Genomic DNA, 9,585 nt, shown 5'->3' with positions numbered 1-9,585 from the left:
CGAGGCTCCGCCCACTACCCGGCTGCATCCCCTCCCTCCTCCCCGCCCTCCAGAGCATCTCCTAGGGATGCTCCTGAGATACAGGACCCCCGAATTTGTTTTCTTTCAGGGGGTACTGCCTTCCTCTTCAGGTGTTTACAAGGGGCAAATAAACACCTGGATATATGGCACTGCCCTTACCCCGGCCCATGTTTTCCCTTGATTTGTAAAGATGAATCTTTCCCTCTATTTCATCCCTCTTCCTTTTCTACTGTGCTGTATTATTATGGCTTAACACTGTCATCCTCAATTATCTCCCAGAGCAAATCAATTTTTCTCTCCCATTCTTTCTTCGTACAGTCTTGTTACAATCTGGACTGTTTGTTCTTTACACTCTGCAGTGCAAATTGTAGTCCCTGAACAAGCTGTGTCAGCATCCTGTGGAGAGCCGTTAAAAATTCAGAATCTTAAGCCCTACCCAGACTTTTTGAATCAGAATCTGCCTTTTAACCAGATCCCCCAGTGATTCCTATGCACAACAAAGTTTACATTCAACTGATGCTCTGGGGTCTCCCTCACTGCCATCCTGGGAATGTCCTGTGCCTCATTCCTGAGAAGAATTCCCTATTTCCTGAATATGTATTGTCCTTTTTCTTGATTTTAACCATTTTTGTTGATGTGAATAAAAATTTATATTTTAACTCATTTGACATTTAATGTCTCATTCTATTTATATGTTTACTAGAGGCCCGGTGCATGAAAATTCATGCACTGGAAGGGGGTTCCTCAGCCCAGCCTGCCCCCTCTCACAGTCCGGGAGCCCTCAGGGCCGGGAGGCGACCCGGCGATCAGGGGAAGGCCATGCCCCATCACACCTCTGCTGCTGCCACTGCTGGCAGCTCAAGCCTCAGCCGGCCCTGGTTACCTGAGCCTCGGGCAGCCCTGGGTGGCTGGGCAGCTGCCATCTGAGGCTTGCCTGCGCCTCAGCCAGCCCTGAGCAGCTGGGGGGCTGAGAGGATTGGGGGACTCCAGAGGCAGGCACATGGAGCGGCCAGGCCGGTCTAGGGGCAGGCCCGGCCGTGCCGCGTACCTGCCGCCCCGGTGGGGCTGAGAGGACTGTGCACTGCCATCTTGTGGCTGTGGGCATCACCATCTTTGAGGGCGTGGCAGTCAATTAGCATATTCCCGCTTTATTGGCTGTGGGCACCACCATCTTTGTGTGGGTGTGATGGTGTGATGGTCAATTAGCATATTCCCTCTTTATTAGACAAGATTCCATAATGATTTTGAAGAAACTGATAAATTTCACCAAATTTGCTATACTTCTTTAGAGTATCAATGTGCACCCTATTGAAACAAAGCAATTATTGATAAATATTTTCATTTATCGTTAAGTGTGTTAGATATCTAGGTCTGCACATGCATAGCAATTTTTTTACAGAATTCAGTGAAATTTAGCATATCAGTACTGGTATATAATAATACAGTATTTACTATGCAAGAGTACTCATTTAATCCTGATAATAATTCTTAAGGTAATTACTATTTGTATTTCCATTTGACAGATGAGGTGGCTAAGACTCAGACAGGTTAAGTGAGCTGTTCAAGGTCACACAGCAAGCACAGGAGATAGAATTCAAACCCAAATAGTCTGACATTCTAGAGTACTCTCAACACTACCTGATACTGTCTTTCTAGCAATCAGTGATGTTTATAGAATTATATAATTGCACTGAATTATATAAGGTCTATAGTTCAGAAAGCTACTTTTATTTTTTTCCTTTTTGGTTAATCCTCACCTGAGGGTATTTTTTTCCTTTGATTTTTAGAGAGAGTGGAAAGGAGAGGGAGAGACAGAGAGAGAGAAACATCAATGTGAGAGAGAGACATCAATTGGTTGCCTCCCATATGTGCCCCGACCAGGGTCTGGGATCGAGCTTACAACCGAGGTACATGCCCTTGACTGGAATTGAACACGGGAACCTTAAGTCCATGGGCCAATGCTTTACCCACTGAGCCAAAGTAGTTAGGGTGCCACTTGCATTTTTTATCGTATTTGAAACAACTTAGAAAATTCATATCTAAAGGATACATCTTTTTTACTGTATCCTCTGAACCTCCCTTTAATTGGGGGACCGGACAGAGCTCTGGGTCCCTTGCTTTCCAAAAAGTCAGTAAAAGAGGAAATAAGGATATGCAACAATTAAAGTTTTTCTGCTGCTTTAAGTTGGTTGGGGATTCTTTGGGGAAAATAACTTACCTTCTTGCCTATGAAGGCTGGTTGGTGCTTTCCCCAGGTCTATATGATTTCAGGAAGTTCTCAAATAAAATTCGGTGGAAGTGGTTTGAAATTACAAAAATTTTATCTTTCCAATCCTTTGGTTTTTTTTCCTCAGGAATTGCTCTTACATAAGATCCTCTTGAAATTTGTATCTTTGAAAGTTAGTGATGGTGCTGGAGGTCTTCTATAGAAAAATTCTCTGTATGAAAACAGAAGTGATGGGTGATTGCCAGGATCTTTGACTTTCCATTAAAGAATTACATATATTTTAAATATATGCTCTTATAAAAATGTATGTAAAAGGAGGTACATGGACATGATTCTGTAGCATTCTAAAGATTGAGAGTTCAGACATGCGCTATCAGAACTATATAGTGACAAGTAAATAGTTGTGTTAAGATGGCATAGTTCAAGGTTATCAACCAACTAGAATTAGCTAAAAAGAAAAGGATCCTAACCACAATAAAGTAGAGAAAATGCTTCAACAACAGTAGCTACGAAATATATATATTTCTTTTAAAATATATATTATGGATTTAAAATATATATTACTGGATTCACTATTTAAGTGGTAGGGTGTTAGTGAAACAGGGATTACTAAAAGACATAGGAAATGGAATAAAGCACTATTATGCACTAGAGGCCTGGTGCACGAAATTCATGAATGGGGTGGTGGTGGTGGTGGTGATGGTGTCCCTTGGCCCAGCCTGCACCCTCTCCAATCTGGGACATCCCTCTCAGAATCCAGGACTGCTAGCTCCCAACTGCTCACCTGCCTGCCTGCCTGATTGCCCCTAACTGCTTCTGCCTGCCAGCCTGATCACCCCCTAACCGCTCCCCTGCCAGCCTGATCAACACCTAACTGCTCCCCTGCCAGCCCGATTGCCCCCAACTGCCCTCCCCTGCCAGCCTGGTCACCCCTAACTTCCCTCCCATGCTGGCCTGGTCCCTCCCAATTGCCCTCTCCTGCAGGCCTGGTCCCCTCCAACTGCCCTCCCCTGCTGGCCTGGTCACTCCCAACTGCCCTCCCCTGCAGGCCTGGCTGCTCCCAACTGCCCTCCCCTGTAGGCCTGGTTGCCCCTAACTGCCCTCCCCTGCAGGCCTGGGTCCCCCTCAACTGTCCTCCCCTGCAGACCTGGTCACCCCCAACTGCCCTCCTCTGCTGGCCTGGTCACCCCCAACTGCCCTCCCCTGCTGGCCTGATCGCCCACAACTGCCCTCCCCTACCGACCATCTTGTGGCAGCCATCTTGTGTCCACATGGGGGCGGCCATCTTTGACAACATGGGGGTGGCCATCTTGTGTGTTGGAGTGATGGTCAATTTGCATATTACCTCTTTATTAGATAGGATTCTTTAAAAGAGTGACTGATTCTAGTAGTCAGCTAACTTCAAGCTCCTAATCAATGATACATTTTTTATTTATTTATTTATTTATTTATTTTTTTTAAAATATATTTTATTGATTTTTTACAGAGAGGAAGGGAGAGGAATAGAGAGTTAGAAACATCAATGAGAGAGAAACATCGATCAGCTGCCTCCTGCACACTCCCTACTGGGGATGTGCCCGCAAGCAAGGTACATGCCCTTGACCAGAATCGAACCTGGGAATGTTGAGTCTGCAGGCCGATGCTCTATCCACTGAGCCAAACTGGTTAGGGCTATGAAACATTTTTTAAAAGGAGTATTTATTTCTAATCTTTTGCATGCTTTCAGGACCCTAGGTGTTGCATCTAGCTCCTTGAATAAACACTTTTTTCTGTATTTGTTATGAGAGCTACTGCAAATTAAAGTCAAGACAGGATGCCACTCAGGATTCCAGGTCTTGGGGTACAGTCAGACTTAGCATTGAAGCAGTGTTCCCAATAACCATGTAAACAGGCATATGTGTAAGGAATTACAGCTTTAACAAGCCAATTCATAAGGCTCTAAAGGGTGGAAACCATTCCCCCTAGCAATCAGGAAGGAAATGAGTCCCCATGTCTCATGCCATTGCCCACCCCTAGAGGAAAACATCTGCTTGAGAAGGCCCAGAGCCCTTAGGGCATTCAGGTTCTCAGTCTTCCCGATAAGAGGAACTGCTTTTGGGGATGACTGATCATGAAGGATCTAATTAGGGAGACCAGTTATTGTGTTATGTCCAGAGGAAACAGAGATGTTGGAAAGGTCAATTTTTGCCTAAACTGCCAGATTAAAGTCAGCAGAATCTTCAGGCAGAGCTGATCCTAGAGGTTGCTACACTGATGGCTATGGATGAACTGTTGCATTAACTTGGGACTCCACATGCTGACTCTACCTGTGACCATTTGACCCTGGCAAACCACTTGATTCAACAATGATCAAATTATGCTTGGTCTGCCCTACTCTGTTTAATCCATATCAGTAGCCGGAACCAGATAGTCTATAGTTAGCACTAGCTGGATGATCCAAAGACATCTTAAAAAGTCTTCAAAGGGGCCCAAATCTTCACATTTACACTAGATGAAAAGTCCAGGTGATTCACCAATTCACTTGCTTTTCTACCACGGTTTCTTGGAATGTAGCTTCATGTACAAGCTGTCACCTAATGTATGTAATAAATAATAAATATTGCCTGGCCAATGTGGCTCAGGGGTTAAATGTCGACCCATAAAACAGGAGGTAATGGTTTGATTCCAGGTCAGGTCAGATGCCTGGGTTTTAGACTCAATTCCAAGTAGGGGGTGTGCAAGAGGCAGCTGATCGATGATTCTCATCATTGATGTTTGTCTCTCTCTCCCTCTCCCTTCCTCTCTCTGAAATCAATAAAAATATACTAAAATACAATAAGTATTAATTGACTGGCTGATTTTCACTAGTGGATTGCAATCACTATCATTAAATAATTGCTCACCCTTCCTTCCATCCTTTCAGTCATTTATTCACTTGAAACATTTATAATGTGAAAGAAAAACAGCAAAATGGAGTTGGTATTGTCAAGAGAACAATCTAAAATGGAGCCAGGAGGTTTCCAGGAGACTGAGTTAACACACTCCCTCAATGTGAAACTGAACCTTTGAACTGAGCTAAACCAACAGGTCCTGGACTGGAACTGCATCGCTGAACTATTACAAAATAAAAATTCCACCTAGCAATAGACATTAATTAATCATGTGCAGCATAATGTAAGTCCGCTTGCCAGCACCTATCACAGCTCTTTGAAAGCAACTTGTAACCCCCTTTGGAAGCCCCTCTTTTTCTGTCTTTATAAACTCTGCCCTTTCTGTCTCCCTGGGAACACAATTGGATTTCTACCCAAATCTCTGTCTCTTGGATTTGCAATTCCTAAAATGACAAACATTCAAACTATAGAGGCTTCCAGAGAAATTATTTTTTTGATAAATGGAGAATTCTTTTTTCATTTAACATCCGGTATATTTGGCCCATGAAAATAGGTGTTTTTCCTCTTTATAGGTTCATATATTTTCTCACTGCTGACATAGCATCTAAATTCTAGGTCTCTCCTTTTGGTAAACCACCACCACGCAATTGATGAGAATGGCTTAAGATGCTGACTGCAAAATAAAGAGGTAAACTCAGTTTCTTCTTTCCTTAGGCTTTATTTTCTCATTCTAAGGAAATATATATTTTTCATTGGGCTGTTTATTCCCAAGGCTCTTAGACTCAAAGCACATTGCCATGGCGATCGCTGCAGTAAAACTGTTTCTTTATATGCTTTTCTGCTTAGCTCCGGGAAAATTTGCTGGATTAAATTAGCCACAGGAGGGCTCCATTGCAGTTTGTGGGGGGAAAAACAATTCTGTGGTTGTACTGTCCTAGCCCACAATTGTATCTCTGCAGTTTTCAATAGCTCGTAACTATTTATGAAGGTGAAATAACAAGACAGGGCATGTAGCTCAGAGACATTGAGAATGTTCATTAAAAAATTCCAGATAATTTTCTGGAAACCTAGAATATATATATTTGTTTATTTTGTGAGAAATAGCACAAAAATGAGACCTGAAATGATTAAGCTTTGATTTATTTATTTATTTTTACCTTAAGCATTTTAAAACTCATAGCAGCAGTTTATGTTCAGGATATGCAATTTATGGGTGTCTAATGCATGAAAAATACACTTACCGTTATGCATTATCCATTATATTTTTCCTGTCAACCAAAAAGACTTTTATTATAATCCAGTCTGACAGGCCAGATGCTGCCTATCTTTATTTTCATCTGTAACAGTGCTTCCTAACATCTGTCCACAGGATGATAATAGCTATTATAAGAAGAAAAGTATGGGACTCCCTGGTGAAACAAAATCGAATGCAATTCCTTGCCACAGAACTTATTAGCACCTCACTCTGAATCTCTTTGAGAGATGTATCATGTACATTTGTGTCTCTTCTTTAGGGATTGAAAGCAAGTTTTCAAAAGTTACTATATTTAAAAAAAAAAGAAAAAGCCTGGAAAGAAAAGATAAAGTCTGGGACCATACCTATTCTGAGAAATGGTGAAAAAATATAGAAAATAGAAATTACTCTATGCCTGATACTTTTGGTATTTCCTCTTGGAACTCACTCACAGAAGTCACAGCAACTCCTACAGGAATTACAATATAGGTCCAGACCCAGCAATGATCTACACACCAGAGTTTTGAAGTTCTCGTTCTCCAGCAGCTATCAATGATTAAACTTATTATTTTATTTGTTTATTTATTTACTAGAGGCCCAGCGCACGAAATTGTGCGGGTAGGGTCCCTAGGCCCAGCCTGCGATCAGGGCCATCTTCTGCCCGTTCACCAGTCCCCAGGCCGAATGCCGCCTCCTCGGCCAGGTTGGGTAGGTCACGGGTGTGCCCCGCAGCTTCCATCAGCGCTGCAAGCCCCAGCAGCAGTGGCAGCAGCAGAGGCAGCGGCGGTGCCCGTGTGAGTAGCCCCAAGCGGGCAGTGCATTTCATCAGTGGCCAGCCCGACGCACGCACATGGAGGTGAAGTCACCGGCGCCCGCTTTCCCGCCAGCCTGAGTAGCTGGGGATGAGCTGGGGATCCCAATGGTCTGACAGCCAGCCCAGTCCTCCTACCACCCACCCTGGTTCCCCCATTCACCACCGCTGATCCATTGGAGCCTTTGTGCCCAGGGGAGGGACCAAGAGGTCAGCCGTTCCGCCAGCTTGTCAGTCCCCAGTCCTGCCCTGCCGCCACCCACCCACTTCCCGGTGGTTCCCCGTTCACCTGTGGGTGGGGTTGGGGGGATGGGGGAGGAGGGGGAGGGAAGGGACTGAGAGGTGGCCAATGCACCTCATGGCGACTGGTTGAGCGGTCGTTCTGGTTGTTACACTTATGGTCCCTGGCCTTTTATTATATAGGATTTTAATATATTTGTTTATTGACTTCAGAGAGGAAGGGAGAGGGAGAGAGAGAAACATCAATGATGAGAGAGAATCATTGATTGGCTGCCCTCTGCACGTTCCCCACTGGGGATTGAGCCCATAACCCAGGCATGTGCCCTCACCAGAAATCAAACTGTGACCTCCTGGTTCATAGGTCGACGCTCAACCGTCGAGCCATGCTGGCCAGGCTATTTGTTTATTTTTATTTTGGAAAAAATGTAGTAGCCAGAGAGTCTAGTAAATATAAAATTTCAGTGATGACTATGTTTGAGGATTAAAAAGCACATAAGGATAGATATTGGCTCTAGGGGAAGAAATTAGTTTTGACAGCTCTATCCTCCAGGTCATATAGAAGAGATGAAGGAGCCACACTTGGAACTGCTGGGTTTTGTTGTTGTTTTTCAATCCTCACCTGAGGATATACTTTTTTATGTTAAAGAGAGAGGGAGGGAGAGAGAGAGAAAGAGAGAAACATTTATGCGAGAAACATCCATTGGCTGCCTCCTTCATGCCATCTGACTAAGGATGGAATCCGAAACCGGGTACCTGCCGTGCCCTGACCGGGAATCGAACCCACAACCTTTGGCGTGTGGAATGATGCTCCAACCAATTAAGCCACATCAGCCAGAGGTGAACTGCTGGTTTGGAAGAAAAATTACTAGTCCTCATCATTTCCCAAGGATATTACTCTATAAATCAACAAACATAGGTAATATATGCATTTTTTTTAAAAAAATAAAAAGGCTTTTTTTTGTGTGTGTGGCTAAATAGCAGTTTATATCACATTTCCTAACAATTCCCTGAAAATCGTAAGTGATTGCCTTTCTCTGAGCAGATAAATCAATTTTTTCTTAGTTTTGACAGATCTACCCTCCAGGTCATCCCACTATTTTATTCCCTATTATAATTCTATTGACTATTCTTTCCCCTCTTTCACATGTTTCTCCCCTCATACCCTATACTCTTTAAACACACCAAAAGATTAAAGTACAGGACTGTGAAAATAGACCCTCCACAAGTAAAGATATGTCAAATCAAATCCTGCTGCCATGATAAAGAAATAAAGAGGTGAGCCCTGGCCGGTTTGGCTCAGTGGATAGAGCGTCGGCCTACGGACTCAAAGGTCCCGGGTTCGATTCCAGTCAAGGGCACAAGCCTGGGTTGTGGGCTTGGTCCCAGTAGGGGGTGTGCAGGAGGCAGCCGATCAATCTCTTTTCCTTTCCCTTTCTCTCTGACATCAATAAAAATATATTAAAAAATTTTTAAAAAGAAATAAAGAGGTGAAACAAACACAAGCTTGAACTCAGGAAAAACTTGTGGGAGAACACACTGGGACATGTATCTGCTAGACATGCTCTTCTGTTAGAGGTTCTTCTTACGGGCCACTGAAATATGACGGTGATTGAATTCCCTGTCCCAGCTAACTCTGATAGCATCTTCCAGTTCTTCCTACTGAGATTATTCCCTTTAGTCAAAATGAGATGTTATATTAGCCCATGCTTTGACCACCCTTTAGCTTCCCTCACTTTCTTCCCTTGTTTATGTTATTCTCCTACTCCACTTCCCATTTTGGAAAGTTCTTCCCAGGGTTCTGAAGAAAACAATGCTAGTTTGCGTCCCCTATCCTTCACTTCCAAGCTATGTAATTGGACACTTGACTTGATATCACTAGGCTTTATTTTCCCCATCTGTAACTGCAAATAACAATTGTACCCACTGCACAAGGTTGTTGAAGAGATTAAGTGATAGTACACATGTAAAACATCATATTGAGCTATTGGTATCACACAACCTTCAAGTTTTAAATTCACTTCCCATTTCCTCATAAAGTCTTCTCTGTTAATCCATGTTGGAAAGGATACTTTTCTTTGTTAACTTCTTACAGCACTTATGACCATAGGGCCTTAATATACATAGCCTTTTTGTGTGCATGTTTTCTCACCTGAATTAGAGGGACATTTTCTGGATGGCAGAG

The sequence above is a fragment of the Eptesicus fuscus genome, chromosome 6 (assembly GCF_027574615.1).
Source record: "Eptesicus fuscus isolate TK198812 chromosome 6, DD_ASM_mEF_20220401, whole genome shotgun sequence".
Lineage (NCBI taxonomy): Eukaryota > Metazoa > Chordata > Mammalia > Chiroptera > Vespertilionidae > Eptesicus > Eptesicus fuscus.
The sequence above is the reverse complement of the archived record's forward strand: the minus strand, read 5'-3'. Positions refer to the sequence as shown.